Source organism: Temnothorax longispinosus, chromosome 5 (genome assembly GCF_030848805.1).
Source record: "Temnothorax longispinosus isolate EJ_2023e chromosome 5, Tlon_JGU_v1, whole genome shotgun sequence".
NCBI classification, from domain to species: Eukaryota; Metazoa; Arthropoda; class Insecta; order Hymenoptera; family Formicidae; genus Temnothorax; species Temnothorax longispinosus.
Genome location: NC_092362.1, coordinates 23,041,712 through 23,056,837, shown reverse-complemented (window position 1 = coordinate 23,056,837; position 15,126 = coordinate 23,041,712). Strand labels below are relative to the sequence as shown.

General features: G+C 39.7%; 2 protein-coding genes across 5 annotated transcripts in view; one reads left to right on the top strand and one right to left on the bottom strand.

Moving 5' to 3' along the window:
- Positions 1–10,907, bottom strand: part of LOC139812652 (protein amalgam) — a 294,458-nt gene extending 283,551 nt beyond the window's left edge. Inside the window, exon 1 of the mRNA XM_071777647.1 lies at positions 10,888–10,907. The gene's annotated coding sequence lies outside the window, so the exon portion shown is untranslated. The remainder of the gene's footprint in view (positions 1–10,887) is intronic.
- A 1,745-nt stretch (positions 10,908–12,652) lies between these two features.
- Positions 12,653–15,126, top strand: part of LOC139813261 (neuroendocrine convertase 1) — a 52,512-nt gene continuing 50,038 nt past the window's right edge. Inside the window, exons 1-2 of one of the 4 annotated variants that reach the window (XM_071778641.1) lie at positions 12,653–12,691; positions 14,691–14,792. The gene's annotated coding sequence lies outside the window, so the exon portion shown is untranslated. Of the gene's footprint in view, positions 12,692–13,646; positions 14,793–15,126 lie in introns of those variants that run through there. The other 3 variants (XM_071778642.1, XM_071778640.1, XM_071778639.1) reach the window with 3 other exon arrangements.

The window sequence follows — 15,126 nt, the reverse complement described above, 5'->3', positions numbered from 1 at the left end:
TGCTTAAAATAACACTACAGATCACTTCAGCACACTTCGAAAATACTCCGAGTTGAAGTTAAGTCTACCCCTTTTCCTTGACGCAGTTAATAAACAGCCGTAAAATGAATGTAATATGAAATCTAGTCATGCGCCTGCGCACAAGCCTGCATCTTATCACTTTCGTTTTACGGCTGTTTATTCTGTCAAGGAAAAGGGGTAGACTTAACCTCAACTCAAAGTATTTTCGAAGTGTGATAAAGTAATCTGTAGTGTTATTTTAAGCAAATATCTTTTTATTTGGAAATACTACGCATGAATTTTCAACGTGTCATTTCTCGCTTCTTACTCACATTCCAACATGGCCGCGACGAGTACCCAGGAGCCTTAAATGCCGCAAGTAATTACTTTAATATATAAGAGGTACAAGTCAATTGATCATCATGAATCAGACAATTTACGTACAATTATAGTCTTACTCGTTCAAAGAGTTTTTGGATTAGAGTCACGTATCCTCGCGTGTTCATCTTGTTTATTACTGTATTGATACGGTGGCCAAATTGCTACTTCGATCGTTACCCAAGAATGGAAATAGAATTGCCCTTAGAAGATAAAATATAAAAACGTGGCGTGCATTCACATAGCTGATTATGCCCGCGCGGATACGGGCAATAAATCGCCCGATCATATTTATGAGCTTGCACGCGTGTGCGTAAATAAGGACACGTGTAGACCGCGTAATCACGAGGCATCGATCGACGTGTGACGTATGGGCGAGAAGTTAATCAAATCGTTTTCAGCAATTTATCAAAGCAGTCGTCGGACCGTAACGACGTGCTGTCCGCGTGAACAACGCGATACAATACGCCTGGAAATATTGGTCAACTCTGAGTTTATTACCGCACTGCAATCGGAAGTCCTGATTGTCGCAACGTTCATGACTATCAATAAATCGCCATGAATTTTTTATGCAACTCGCAAAGCGTAGAAACTAATGCAAATAAAGAAAACTATAACTTCTTCCCCCTAACGTTAATATATATCTACACATATCATTATAAAATCTATTTTATAAGTCTATTGAATATTATAGAGTTGTAGAAACAGAAAATAATTTTATGAAATGTTTTGAAAGACACACAAATTCACACATTTTATTTAAAAATTCACACATTCTAAATTTATATAAAATTTCACAGATAAAAGAAACCAATAATATATTTAATAACATGTAATATGTTTTATTTTCAACCAGTTGCATATCAGAATATCATTGTTTTGAAAGTGGATATTAATAAAGTTTATTAATATTAATCATCGTACTGAAATATAATATCAGACATATAATGCAGACATTATAAAAAAGCAAGTAAACATTTGCCAAGAATTAACAAGTAATACATTACATAGATTACATTGTTAACATAACAAAGCTCACTTTTCTTGTTATTTTTAATATTGAAAGTCTTTAGTCAATTAATCATTTATTTGCAAAGAATGCCAACTTCTGTGGAAAAGGACAAATTATGTTAAATTAAGTGCTCCCCAAAGAAACAATTAAACATGTAATATTGCTTAACTGTTCCTTTTATCTTGTGAAATAACTTGGTGTATATGTCTCAATTATATTCATTACATAATCCAGCACTTGCTACACATGCAACGTGCGGTATGTAACTATCAACATAAAACACGTAATAACACAATGCAGTTTCATGTATGACTATGTAACTTTCTGCGAACGGCTATGTTGCAATTTCGTACAACTTGACTTGGGACATGCCAGATTAAAACTTTGTTCTGTTTAGGAACGGTTGATTAACACGTACATTACACTACCTGCTTTTTACTTTCTAATTGTTATATCAGATATCAATTTTTATTACACTGAATTTTACTGAATATTTTTATCTTTGAGATAAATGTAAGTCGGCTATCAACTAAATACAATATTAGATATTTCGACATTAAATTGTCCATGATAACTATTAACAGAAAATAATTACATTTCTGAATACATAATAATTATTGAGAACTCTCTTTTAAAGAACAGTTAAGAAATCTAAGCGTTTTTCTTCCGCAATCCATTCCCGATCGATCAGTGCGATCGGTGATGTCGACGCAAATCGAAGTAGGTAGTGACTCCAAATGTTATTCTTTAATATCCAATAGGATATTGGACTGACGGCGGCAGTCGGGTGCCCCCGATCTACGATGAAAAAGTAACCATCCTCTACAGAAGCACTCATTTACTTTTATTCGGTAAAGTAACCAAAATTAAACCTTTATATACATCTTTATTAATTGCAGCTAATTTATTATTATTATGTACGTCAAAATATACGTACAATACTCCAAATGTTTACGCAAAATCAATCTTTTAAAAATTCTAATTTTTTTTTTCATCAGTTTAAAGTCTTTTCTTGATAAAATGTGAAAACATCGATACATTTGATAACTAACGAGAGACAAAAAATTATTCCTTGCAAAAAAAAAGTTTTACAAAAACAAATAAATAATTAATTTTAAGTAAAATTGTTAATTTTGCATATTTTAGCTTAAGAAAAATCAATTTCAATATTTTTGAATTTCAGTATTATCTATCATTAAACTTTGGATTAAATCAAAGAGCTTTTTGTACGTATATGTATTAAGTACTGCAATAGAAATATCTTCGAGATGAAAACTCAGAAACCTCGGATATTTTTTTACTTCTTACCGGAGTTACACGGATGATAAACTATCGACTTTCCGACGCCCTTGGCGACGCAGTTATGGCAAGAAGAGAAAGTTCAGAAAGAAAAGCATCCTTCGTGCCGAGCAACACGTTTCGGATATTATGTCGCGGCGGCGATCATAATGAAGTATCGATGAAACATACGGCGCTGGATGAGAGAGAGAGAGAGAGAGAGAGAGAGAGAGAGAGAGAGAGAGAGAGAGAGAGAGAGAGGATTTCATGACAACCCGTAGGGTGAGTAAAACGTGAACGGAATCGTATTTTCCCCCAAACTCTTTCCAGAGAATTTACCGGGCAAGTGCCAACTGCGAACCTGGACTTTCGAGCACAGAAGTGGCTGGAATCACCGTAAAACGGGAAACCACCGTTGCACCAGATGTTAGTACTTGAATTGGACACCCCACATTCCTTCTTCGTCTTTAATATCCTCTTTCTTTTATTGTCTGGTTGACATTTTTCTCCTAAATATTATTTGTACTTGTGAATAATGTTTTTACAATAACCCCTTCACACACTTGTTACGAAAAATTTTAAATGTTGAGCTTAAAAATTATAACATTTAAATAAAAGTGAAATAAAGTGGCCGAACAATTAACCCTTAACCCGCAAACGTTTTTTTGGCACCTTTACGCCGCAAACCTGGGTCCTGACGTTTTTTTTTTAAGTGTTAAAGGGCTGCAAAAACTGAAAAAATTCATGAAGGTGTTTCAAAGGTTCACTTTGAAATATCAATCATAAAATTATAAACAATTTAATTTTTTCACATAATTTGTATTCAAAAGTTACAACTACATTTGATTTTCGCCCGGACGAAAACGACCCAGGTTTGCGTGTTAAAGGTTAAATTAATTTATATAAATATTCTATTCAACTATGTTATAAGTCGAAAAGATCCTATAAAATTCGCATTTGTCATTTTTAGAGAGAGAGAGAGAGAGAGAGAAAGAGAGAGAGAGAGAGAGAGAGAGAGATCATATATAAAATTAATTAATTTAACAAAAAATTAGAATATCATATATTGCGATAAAGAGAACATATATTTGCGAAAATTAATTAACTAACACATAGATTACGTTTCATAACGTGTAGCATTATTAGCTTGATTTGTTCTACTTATAGTAAAAATTATTATCAAACTTAATAATTTGTTAAGTATTTAGCATATAGTGTTCTTTCAAGTATATATATTTACATACTACTAATTTATTATTTATATATTGCACATTTCACGTAATCACGCAACATTTCTATCTGTACATTTCTGCACTCTACACACTTGTCCGAATGACTAATAACTTTTGTCTTTCTACCGCTTTCCTTACTTTATCTTTTTCTACGAGATCTACCATCCCATCCGACGCGAACACGTACATAGAACGGAGCCAAAGCGGAAGTAGACCGTCTCGCTCCATACAACCATGATATTTTCCATCCACCTGATCGCTGCAGCGTGCTCAGGAAGATTGGATCGTACCAAAATATTGTCGTTACCGTCCGTTGCCGCGTGTTCCAAATCGCGGCAGTTCCGAGCATGCACTCTTGAAACAGGGGCCCGGCACCAGACCGCAATTTCAAGGTGATATAAGTATCGAGAGCAATACTGCGAGAGGGAATGTAAATACCGCGTGCAATCGATGCAAGTCGTTTCTTCCAGTTCCCGAGAAGTTATAAGAGGACGCTACGTAAACGCAATCGCATAAGTGTCGTCTATATATAATTGAAATTTATTACGCCAGACTCTCTACGGTGGACGTACCGATTTTAATTAAAATATCGGGGAATAGCGTGTAACTTTCATAAGAGCCAAATAGAAAGATTAAATAAGACATTACATCCTTTACTTAAGCTTCCCTATTTGAAAATGTAAAGCTCGCTTATGCCCGTCGATAAATGTATAATGATCTATGTGCGCGTTCATCACTTTGCAATTGGATTTTCATCCCCGCTTTGACAGTTATTACGGAGGAGATGCATAAAAGTGAATAACCGCTATGCAAGGGTGTAGGGAGGTTTCTTTTTGAATTACGGTCTGGCTTTCCAATTCCGCGAGGATACATCAATCCGATTAAATCGTTTGCCAAGTTGAATCTCTTGCCGTACTCAAATCTTGTCAGCTCCACTTCCTTTGTCGCGTCGCCGAAGAACGGACCGGCGCGGGCGCGGCACAGCGCGGCGAACAGAGCTCTTTCGGAATCAGCTCATGGTATGGCGTGACCCTATACCGAAAGTAATCAACCCCGACGGAGACATATCAGGAGCAACCCGGACTGTTCTGGCTGGTCAATAGCGAATGTCCGACTGTAACTCAAGTCAGCGCTATTCAACGCTTCACCGTACTGTTTCTATGCATTGGCGTTTAAGAATGGCATACACGCTCCATCAGCGGAACTTCTTGAGTAACCTTATCTCTCTCTTTCTCTCTCTCAGGAATGATAAATTGTACAAACTTTATATAGGACCTCCTCGCTTTACGTATATCACATTGTTAAATTTGGAGCTTTTACAAAAATTAATTTAATCATGCATCAACTTCTTTTCACCTTTCTTGTAATATCAATATTAATGTTATCATATATCAATATTATTTTAAACGTCACATCTCAGGCACTCCTAAGGGCTGATTTCTCCGAAACAAGAGGGAGTCGCGGTAAACCAGTCATTCGCTCACCCAGGCAAAAGCTCGTCTATCTTCTCGCGGTTCGAGCCATCATTTCTTGCACGAGCCGTCAGGCGCAGATTACAGAGCGCGCCGCAGACACGGTTGTTCTAAAATCTGCCCGCTGTGTGACCCGCTGCTAAAAGCAATCAACTTTAACCGAGACTTATCAGCGGCAGTCAAGCGCGGCGAGCAGCTGAATACAGGGCGTGACGGAACCAACTTCATTAACCGTTAGATACGTGCCACTATACGAAGCCTCGCAGCCGCTCCGCTTCGCTGGGGCGCGCGCAAAAAGCTGTAATTCGCGGAATCGGGACGGTCAGCGCGGTCGCGGGTGTAGCAGGTAGAGTATAGTATTATTTTTCACAGGTAGTTCTTTGTACGAGAGAGAGTGGGTGGACTCTCTCCCAGCCTTCCAACATCCTCTTTTATCCCCACTCGGCGACGACTCTTTGCTCGCGGATCCGGTTGACCGCGTGCACGCTTGGCATTTGTCATCCGAGATTCCTTTGTTCCGGCGCGAAACAAACGAGAAACTCCCCGTCGCGCCCCTCGTTACCCTTCCTCGCGCCAACTGAGTGCTCGCTAACTCACCCTCCGCCCAGCAGTAACGCTCCACGATCGCGCTAGTTCAACCCTTCCCTTTTCTTCGCGGCACCCCCGGTCTCCTTCACGCCCTCTTGTCCTCATGAGCAACTTAATCAGAAGTTTTTTTTCACCCGACTCGGAGGTTACTGAATTGTCTCGCCCGTTGTGTGTCTCTACATCCAGTAGATTCAGCATCCGGCAAGATTCCGCTTCGTTATACGCTGCTTCGTACGGCACGGAAGTGCATACGGTTAGTTACACGCCAAATTATTTTACGCTATTTAATGAACTGTTCTCTGAGAAAATTTGAAAAGAGAAGAAATAGTCACACAGACACATGGATTATAATTAAAATTAATAAACGCTAAACTATTGTATTCATTAATTTCGTCGATCTTCAATTCAAATAAAATAACTGTTATTACTATTAAAAAATAAATAATGCACACTGCCACTGCGTTAACAAAATTTCTTTGTAAGATGACAGGTGGCTTCTGAAATTTTTGTAGTAAACAAGGGAAAATAGAAAAATATATAGATTTCTTTTCTACTGAGTATTTCTGAACATACCGAACGAGAAATGCAATAAGAACTACTGTTAGTGCAATCGGCAAATAAACGCAAGAGGACGGGAAATATGCCCGACCTAACGGAATGAGGGATTCAAAGGGGTAACTTTACGAGGCAGGTCAAGTGGCTCACGGTTGGTCGGCTAGTACGTCCTCCAGAAGCCGCCGTTAGATACGACGGAGTTCATCCGTCACGACGTTATCGCATTGCCCGGTCCGACTACGTGACGAAGATCGAATCTCGTCACGGTGGTGGATGGCGATCGTGCCGGCATGAGAACATCGGCCTGGGGCGCCGTTTGATCGACTTGCCACCCCCTGAAGGGACTTTAGCAACGCGGGCGATGTCAGGCGTTGACGTTCGAGCGTTGGGAAACGACTGAAATTATCAATACGCGCCTGCGTACACACGTTACATTACACCACGAAGAAGCGTTCGTTCGGAATTGGCAGAACTTGACGGATAACAAATATCTCGTGACTGTAATTGTAGGTAGGACTGTGAAAGCTATAAGCATTGCTGATATATTTTTAAGTTATTAACAACTATCAAACGTATTAATATTGTTTTCGATATTCATTTTAAATCGTTTTTTTAGAGAATATTAAATAACATATAATTATATCAAATGCTTAATAAATGCATTGTTTAACTAAACGACGACAAAACTCAAGACAAAATAAAATAGATACAAAATTTTTGCTATTTTAACTTGTAAATTTAGATAAATGTAAAATAATGTTATGCGTAACAATAAAATTAATATCCCTGTGGAAAATAAAGGTAAAATTTGGGAGAAGAAATCTAATCAGATACGTATAATTCGTATCTTTTTATTGCGGCGAGCAAGCTGTATGCTCGAGCGAAATCATTTCCGAAGTTCCCACGCGACGTTAAGAAGCAAAGAAGGGAAAAAATAAGAAGGCGGAAGATCAGACAGCTTCTCCTATCGCGAAAAGTTTGATTGCGATACGACGGCGATGGCGGCACGGGGAACTTCGTTCATCACTCCAGAGAATTTTCCAGCGGAAATAATAATTCCCGTGGAAAACGGCGGGGCAGTCCGCGGAACTCGAGGGACAGTAAGTAACGTCAGAGCACAGCCGTCTTAATTCCTTCCACCATCTTTGTTCCGCCGCGTCGGCATCCACCCGCCGCCGGTTGCAGGACCGCATAAACTTCCCGACCGAAACCCCCGCGTCCGCGCGCTCCTCTTTCATCTTATATGAAGTTAATTACATTTTTATGAGCCACCATCCTTCTTCACGGGCGCACCTATACACCGTCGCCTTTATGTTTCACTCTGTAAGAAGCCAAGTGCGAACACTTGCCCCATTCCCCACCTGCCATCTTCGCCGCCACTTTTCTCGCTTTTTGCATCATCCGCCGCTTGCCCCCGCCGTATCGTTTTTCCACGACGGAATTGGTCGAACGGCGGGGCTAGCGGAGAACGGTGAGGAACGCGCCGTGGCGGGAAGTAAATGAGAATGACTTTATTGTCCTCATTTCGGAGCGTCTACCGTGCTACCTGATTGTGAAGAGGTGCCGAGGGAGAGAGAGAGAGACGGGGGGGGAGCCCGGGGAGGAAGTGAATAGCGCGGCGGAGTTTCCCTTAGGAGAGACGGGGAGAGGGTTAACGCGCCGGTGGAGAAAAGTCGAGGGATGCTACCCCGTGAGTGGAGGGAAAGACGTTACGTTTTTCATTTCCTCCGCTTAAAGGTGATTTCCCGAATCACCTTTAAAGTGGAACCGACGGTGTGAGTAGTTTTTAATCTCGCCGCTTAGCCCCGGGGAGTGTATTTATTGTGGAGAGTATAAAACGCGCTGTCGGCACTGCCAGCTGTCCGGGGGAGCACCCCCCCCCCCCCGGTACATTACTTGAATTCCGTTCAATATTTTTTACAAACGCTACACGCGGAATTAACATATCGGCCGGAGTGAGTGAATGTCAATCAAAACGTGCGTGTCGGAAGTACGATCCCTCCCCCGTTTGTCGATCCTCCCTTTTCTTGCGTGATGTTGACAATGCGTGGAGTTTCGCCGCGACAATGCTGGAGAATGTTTTTTTCTTTTTATTTTAATTGCAAACACATGCTAATTTTCGAGATACCGTTTCAACGAATCGTTTTTGCATTCAGGGCGACAGGCATCAGAAAGTGCACAACGCAACATTCTATTTCTTATAAGAAACGGATAGATAAAATAGAAACTCGTAATGCTCAACGTGGAAACTTTGTAACTTATTAGTTTTCTTTCTTCGTCCTTTTACAAATGGCTGAACCTTCCCCCGAACTCCTCCCCGAAACTTTTAACGACGTATTAATGCGATGCTCGGAATTTCGCAGTTCTTAATGTATGGAGGTTCGGAATTACTATCTCCGATATTCAATATAAATGCAAATGCAATGTTTCGCTAACTCTGCTCTTCTCATTTTTGTCCATAATTATTTACAAGTCTATTTCATAATACTAAGAATTTTATAATTTAGGTACTTTCAAATTTCAAATTGTAGAAAATTATAATTTTTTTCGGATTACGTTGCATATTATATAAATTTACATCGACGTTTAATAGACTAACAAGAAAATATTTTCTCTCCAATTTCATGAGCTTTGAATATAACATGTATCGTAATATTAAAAAAATATAATATTTTGATTTTGATTTAAAAAGTCTTTTATAAACGCTACAAAAATTTATCCAAATATTATTTGATTATTTGACGTTTCTCTTTACAAGCAGATAAATGTATAAATGGTAAAAAAGATATGCAAACGAGAGGAGGAAAGCAAACATAAAATTTTAAAAATTGCACTCCACACTTTTATCAAGCGCATAATTTTCCATCCGAAAAAAATATTATTCCACTCACTCCGCAAGTCAGTTGGAAATCTTGATTACATCGCGTATAAAAGTCAAATTCTACAGCAAAATTCTACAGCAAGCATACACATGAAATGATTTCGTTTATGCCTATCTTTTCATTAAATATATTAAAAGTCTTTTGCCATGGATCTCCAATTCTAAGCTGTAATTACAAATATTCTTAAAACATTTTTATGAATAATAAGAATTAAGTCTTATATCTTCGAGGAATACAAAGTTCTTGGATATTCTGTTTCTAAATCCGTCTTCTGCTGTCTATGCAGTCTATGCAGTTGTTATTCAACTGTGTAATTCGAAATATTCACAAAATATTCTCAGAACAATTAACAAAAAGAAATATAGGAACTATATACAGTTGTGATCTCGCTAAACAAATTCTCTCTCTGAACATTTTGTTTGATATAAAATAATGTTTGTAAAACCGAGTTAATTAATTATAACGAGTTAACACCACATATACAGTTATATTTTAAATTAGTAATATCTTTGTAATAAAATTATGAAAATTAATTGTTAGCAGATACTTTCATTAGCATCATCAAACTTGGATTATTTTCAAGAAATTCAGTTAATCGCATAAATCTTAGCGAAACGACTAACGAGTAACCGGATATCCATGTTCTGGGATTTAATGTCTGGTCTCATCGTTATATCCATGATTCAATAAAGGAGTACCGCGTTCAGCTATTGCAATCCCCGCGAACCCTTCATTGCCTCCTACCTCGGCCAACTTTGTTTAAGTCTCACAGGGTCGTTCATGATAACCTTCGCGATAAGGCTGTTCCATCGAATAAGTATTTCACCCACGGCGAAACGATAAGGCCCATTCTTTTCTCTCTTGCTTCTTACTAAAGCTACCAATAAATCTCATTAACTACGTGATGCTTCCAAGATAGCTCGATCTGCCGAATATACCGCTAATTTGACGAAACGTTCGCGCCGAGAATAATGCAGCAGGTATGCGAGTTCGGTTATGCGACGGGGAGATGGAATTATCACAAACGCGAAAATTATTTATTACTTTCTTATCGACATAACGAAAGAGAAATCGTTGAATAAAATTCTTTGAGTCGCCTCTTAATCCTTACTTTATTTGTCTTTGACACTTAAACGACGAGGAATTCTATATATTTCTCTAAAAATTATATCGAGAACTTACATTAAAAATAATTGCCCGTGCCCAGTACCATCTCCTTCATAATCATCTTACAATACTTAATATTTCAGAGATTAGAGTTAAAGATTCTAATAAAAAAATATCGAGCTATTATAGTTTTGGAGTTATGAACACACGTTTGTTATCTACCGTGTAACTTAAATTATGTAAATTGTGAATTATGTAAAACGTTATATACATCAGCTATACAATCAATGAATAATATACTAACAGATTGTTTCGTAGCTGATTATGGCAACAAATAATCAAATGTAGTTTTGCCATAAATTTAAAGTAAAAAAATAACTCACCGAGACCGATGCGCAACAGCAGAGAAGTAACCCTGCGTTGATCTGTAACATGAAAATATTTTTATATTAAAGCAATGTCCAAGAGAGATAATCAATACTTGAATACTAAATAATTATCGCGCCCGTTAAATTTTTAAAACGTCATTTGCATAATAACCGATTTATCTGATTTTAAAATGTTAATACAAGAAACAAAATAATCGCGGCTGCATCATATTTCCGTATTAACTCGCTCGCATAATTAATCCGCGAAAAATCGTGCCAGTAATATTACGACCGTGGAAATAAGAGAGACGCGACGTAACATCTCTTCTCGCATATACCGGAGATCGAACTCCGAAATTACGAAATTGCGCCGGAGTTAAATCTCGAACGCGGTATTGTACGAGTATAATGAGTACCATGTAACGTGGACGAATCAATTAAGTCGCGCTTGAGAAAGTGGAATCCGTCACGGGACAGCAAAATAATAAAGGGACAACAATTACTCACCCCACGGTCGCTCTGCCGTCGCCCGATGCCTCCCAGGCCTCCTCCTCCTCCACTCCTCGGTCCTCCTCCGTTGTCGCATCTCGCATCTCCGTCGATGCACTCACTCACGACGTTCACGGGCGAAAATATCGACACTTTGCACGGCACTCCCGGTATTAATCTCGCGACGCGGCGCGTACACGCGTTTATTACACGGCAACGGAGGCATTATGGCGGAGAAACTACGAACGAAACTATACGATCCGCTCGACGCCCATGAATGCGGCGCGAATCTCACAAGTAGACGCTAACTGGCGGAGAGAATTTCGTAAATCGCGCGGCCAACTTCACTCGGAGCAACTGTCGCGAGGACGCTATACACACTTGCTCTTCTTGCTGCTCCCCACATCCGGCGTACTTTTCGCACTTTGAACAACGAATATAATGTCGAGAATGAAATTACTTTTACATATTGCGTATTGCGTATTGCGATATAATTAGCGATATAAGAGGAATAAATGTATGAATTAAAGTCAAAGAAATATATCCGCGGAACATGCCAACCTAATACGATCGTTGCTTTACTGATTATTGTCAAGCGGTTTTGGTTAACTGCGATTAAATAATCGATTTATGAACATTATTATGTCTATTCCCTCCGATCGCCAAATATCAAAGCACGAGGTTAAACGTACGACTACGACGTTAACAGGCACTGTGATCGCTTATTAAACATGTCGCGCAACGTCGCGGCGTAACGGCGTTACTCGGTTTATTTAAGGTCCGTTCGTATCCTTTATCCGCGTTCCGAAAACGATCCGACGGCAACTTCATTAATTCTGAAGCCACGCGACGCGACACGAGTCGAGTTGACGGTTGAGAAAAGTGAGACCGATCGTCCGAAAGAATGTAATCTAAAGTCAGTATTATCAAATGTGACATACCTATTAGCTAATCATTCGATATATCACAGTTTTCCGCAATCTGAATCGCCGGACTCGGCGATTCGTGCATTAACTACTTACGATGTCTACGATACGAGAGCAGCGCGAAGCGCGAGCGGCGCAGGCGCCGCGGCGCGGCTATATAACGACTCCTCGACCTCGAACCTCGACACTCGAGTAGTGGGGGTAGGGAGACTGGTACACTGGTACGCCGTACGGTGCGCGTTTGACGTGCCTACGAGCCAACGTCATCCTTCCCCCTACTCTATCACCTTTACCTGTGTTACCGCGCCACCGCGTCCACCGTCCACCGCGACCTCGCTCATTGTTCCAGTGTTTTCAGATCGCAGCGGAGCGCGGAGCCATAAGTATATCGTCGGACTCCGACGGTACAGATTACAGAAAACTATATGATATATCGAATGTTCATTTAGTGCATGTGCTTCGCGGAATTTACACGGATATATCGCGTTCGGATAACACTAACTTGAGATTATCATTCTTTCGAATGATCGGTCTTGCTTTTCTCAACCAATCAATTTCTCAACTTGACTCGCGTCTCCGCGTCGCGTCGCACGGCTTCAGAATGAAGTTATTTCCGTTGTTTTCGGAACACGGATAATACGTTGACCCTAAGGTTTATATTTTGACGCAAACTGTTCAGCGTGTCGTCGCATTATATTCTTCGTAATACGATATTATACGATATAACGACGAGTAGTAGGAAATGCCAAACGCGATCGTCCCTCACGAATACATATATCAGGTATCGATCCGCGTGATTAAACTCCCGCGATTAATAGTTTTGTAGGCACATCGAGACGACATCGACAGCTCTTTATTGAAAGTATACTAAGGTTTTTATTTTGTTTTATTCGAGAATCGAAATGACCGAGAACGGAAGTTTATAAGAATGAATCCTCGTATCGTGCTTTACGCCACAAACACGATCGTTCCCTTCACGAATATTCCTTAATTTACTCATTCGAAGTTATAAAAAGCTATAAGTTGTGCCATGATATTTATTCATTAACGATCGAGTTTGCATGTATGACATGTTTCTTTAATGACGTTTCGATCGGATTAAATATCACGCATTACGCTTTTAAATCTTCTCTCGTTGAATTAAGTGTATTTATGTAAATTTATAACTTATAAGAAAGTCGTAATATATCGAGCGATCTATAAATCCGATCTACATATACGTGTGTTTCGCGTTGTATTAGGGCTATCGCACACAAAATTGCATAGGCTGCGTAAGCATAGCATAAAATCGCTGGACCAATAAACATCTTATGTAAATCAATATGGCGACTTTATACTGGATGCGCATTGCATTTAGCGGTCTTATGCTATGCTTATGCCCGATCTACAATAGCTGTAGTAAGCTGTAGTAAGCCTCAAGATGTAAGAAATTGACCAATCACAGTCGATTATTTTCCTCACATCCGCCTGTAATTGGTCAATTTCTTACGGCTTGAGGCTTACTACAGCTTACTACAGCTATTGTAGATCGGGCATTATGCTATGCTTATGCTAAGCTATGCATTTTGTGCGCGATGGCCTTTTAGAGTGAAATTGCCGACGTCGTCGTCTTCGAGTCTTTCGTCGTCGAAAACGAAACGTCACTGATAACTAGAACAGATTAGCTACAAGTCCGGGTAATGTCGCAACGTATTTGACTAACCTGATTCGTTATTATACTCTCGTATCAATGTCTGACAATCATTGCGTAAATCGTTGAAACGCAAACGGCAAAGTCATATTTGTGGATCTCATGTTCCGCAAACGTTTATTCCAAACCTTAATTGTATATTTATCCACGTTATCAGACGAGATGCCAATTACGCGGAAAACGCGGACATATGTTATTTAGTATTCAATGTATAGAAAGTATAACAAAGTGTAGCTACGAGCGATAGGTGTAGCGTCGCCGCGGCAGTAATCGCTTGTTCCAACGCGTGAAGTTGGTCGTGCGATTTAACCAAGTTTCTCCGTCATTTTAAGCCCGGTCTACATAGGCCGCAGTTCGCAAAACGCAAGACACACGCACAGTCTACATGTCAATCTAACCTCTATACACAAAGAGGTTAGATTGACATGTAGACTGTGCGTGTGTCTTGCGTTTTGCGAACTGCGGCCTATGTAGACCGGGCTTTAGATCGTCCGTTGCGTTTGTTTACAATTTACAATACGTCGCGCGTCGCATCGCAGATATCGAGCGGGTCGTAGTATTGTAAGTTAATATCGCTCTTTTCGCGTTGTTCGTCACAAAAGGGAAATGATACGCGCGTCGTGTATGTTCATTGTTCAACGCCGGGAGTGCCGTTTAAAGTGACGCGCGAGGGGTTTAATTAATATTATCGTATCGATTAATGCACGAGCTAGTTTGAGTGTTTCCGCGAGCGAGTGTTGTGCCAGTGCAACGAAGGAATCTATGGGGAGGAGCAGCTGCCAGGGAGGCATCAGGCGACGGCGGAGCAACCGTGGGTGAGTCTCATTTTCATCTAATTGTCATTTATACATATATTATGTATTTATCACGCTGTTATATTATATTGTTTTATATTATATCATATATTATGCCAAAATGTCAGGTTATGTGCGATTCGTGATTCGTCATTTGCGTGAGATTCGCGAACAGTATTGACATTCATTAATCATTAATTACGTGCTGATTCTCCAGCAGAGCGATTTTTTGACGAAATGAAAGGTCGCGAATATCAAAAAATCAGTTAATTCGCGTTAATTTGCGTGTAGAACTATACACCACGCAAACGAATGAATCACGAAAGATTCGATACTGACGAACGACGAAACCAAT